At 36.9% G+C, this 2517-nt stretch overlaps 1 pseudogene; it reads left to right on the top strand.

Annotated features, from left to right (window-relative positions):
• The window catches only part of LOC103132724 (sodium/glucose cotransporter 1-like), a 9022-nt pseudogene extending 6684 nt beyond the window's left edge, over positions 1-2338 (top strand).
• Positions 2339-2517: the final 179 nt, after the last annotated feature.

Below are 2517 nucleotides of genomic sequence, written 5' to 3'. Positions count from 1 at the left end.
ATGCACTTGTTGCAGAAGAATTTATGTTCATATCAATTTCATCAATCTCCAGTTGCTGAAATGCACTTCACTTACTTTGTTGACTTTGTTCACTTAAGGCTGCAGTATGTAACTTTTATGAAAGTATGTTTTATATATATTTGCTAAAACTGTCATCATGTTGTGACAGTATGAGACAGGCAATCTGTGAAAAGCTCAAGCTTGTTTTGTCATCTGCAGAAATTCACCTCTTCCAGTCAGAAACAACCAATCAGAGCTAAGAGGAGGATCTAAGCTCTGTCAATCATCCTCATGTACATGGTGCTCAATGTGCAACAGCTTCATGTTCTATGAAAACCATTTATCTGCCGTCATTGATGGCTATGCTACCTAGCCTGGGCAGTCATGCAGCTTCTGTTGTGGAGAAGCAGCTGTAGTGCATCAGAGAGAAAGGGTTGAGTGTGTGAGGGGTGCATACACGAGGTGATTGACAGCACTAAGACCCTCCTCTCTGCTCTGAGAGGTTCCTTCTGATGGAGTAGAGTATTTGTTCAGATGACAGTAGGTCCTTAGGGAGAAGAAAGAGGAACTCGATTTTTTTTCACGTATTATCTGTTTTGTACCATACTGTCACAACATAGTGATAGTTTTAACAAATATGTAAAAAAAAACATCCATCTATCCATTCATTATCCAATATGTTTATCCTTGTGGGGTTACGGGGGTGCTGGAGCCTAACTCTAGCGGTCAACAGGCAAGAGTAAAAATCATACTGTTTTATAAAAGTTACATCCTGCTGCTTTAAACCTATAAAACATCCATGATTTGTGCTGCAATAGTTGGACATTTTTCTGAGCTCTGAACAGTTTTCTCACATAATGTGTTATGTTATTTTCCCAGCTGTACCGATTGTGCTGGAGTCTGAGGAACCGTACAGAGGAAAGAGTGGACATTGATCCGGACGATTGGACTGAGGATCATGATGACGACGACGACAGTAAAATGGATGTAGAAGGTATACAGAACACATAGTTTACACTTCTTAAGATTGACGCTGCTTTAAAGATAACTGTAGATTTTACATGACTTTATTTTGATACAAAAATCTCTTTGCCTTTATTCCAGAACCTGAGAAAAAGCCAAATTTCTTCAAGAAAGCGCTAATGGGCTTCTGTGGACTGGAGCAGAACAAAAAAGCACCAAAACTTACTCCAGAGGAGGAAGCAGAACTGAAGAAGCAGCTAACAGATACAACAGAGAAGCCTCTCTGGAGGAACATTGTCAATGCAAATGCCATCATCCTCCTGTGTGTCGCTGTGTTCTTTCACGGATATTTTGGTTAGCCAAACCCCATCAACATTAAGTGGTACTGGATACTGTAATTTATTTTGCATGGATTTAAATTATAACAAAACCATTAACGCTGATCCTGTGTGCTATCATTCTTCCTGTATTGTGCCAACTGATCTCACATAGGACACAAAGTGTACTTTTCTCAATGCACCTTCCTTTTAAGTTAACTTTTTCCTGGTATTTGTCACCTGGAGTGAACCAGTAAACAATAGTGTAACATATTAACGCATCAAACTTGTTAGGATGTCCAAATTCTCACATATTTGTTCTGACTTCCATATCGTCTAATCATATTTGTACATATTCCCGTTATGGCATGAACGGTGTCTTTTTGTTATGGTGCAAAGAGAGTATCTCTGTAACTGAAAGCAGCTTATATATGTAGCTTCAAATTGACTTCTTTTTATTATCCCAAGAAGTTAGAAAATTTATTTTTTGGCAAATTTTCATTGTGATACTGCACACATACATTAGGCGATAATTCGTTTTATCTGCAGTTCCTTGTCTTTTGTGACTGAAAACATAAACTCCTTTTTATTTTCTTAAGTTTACAGACAATTGCTGTTTATATACCAGATGCTACATTAAGTCATTATGAAAGAGGGACATGACAAAAATTGTTTACTTGGAAGAAGTTAGTAATATTTAACCAGTAAAGGACAAACAAGATGGTTGTAAATTCCCTCAGAATGTATGTGTGCTACCTCATTCATCGACTTCAACTGGGTTTTCTCATAATTTGTGCTCAAAGTCCACAAGTGCTGTCACTTCTAACTTCCATACACCTAACTGTGTGTGTTGTTTTAGGTGTTAATGAATAAAGCCATCTCAGGGAGAGAGAGTTAGGAATTATTAGAAAGCACTCAGACACTCTCTTTGCTTCCACCTAGTGGGGTAAGATGACTTGTAAATTAAAAAAAAATGTAAAATAGATTTTCACTGTTTTCTGTTTTGCATATTTAAATTTTGCCTATCTGTCATACCACAAATGCATTTATTCACCAAAGAAATGTAAATGCCTACTTGCCTCCTTTTTAATTGCCTAAATAATATTTTATGTTTCTTAAAATAACATTTACAGCATTATCTTGGTTTTTTAGCTAACTGTACATTTATTCAATGCAACCAGCATGCTGTTATTATATGCTTTATTATTATTGCCTTGGCAGTGGTCACGTTCTTCCA

Source organism: Poecilia formosa, unplaced genomic scaffold, assembly GCF_000485575.1.
Source record: "Poecilia formosa unplaced genomic scaffold, Poecilia_formosa-5.1.2 Scaffold1248, whole genome shotgun sequence".
Classification (NCBI taxonomy): Eukaryota; Metazoa; Chordata; class Actinopteri; order Cyprinodontiformes; family Poeciliidae; genus Poecilia; species Poecilia formosa.
The sequence above is the reverse complement of the archived record's forward strand: the minus strand, read 5'-3'. Positions and strand labels throughout refer to the sequence as shown.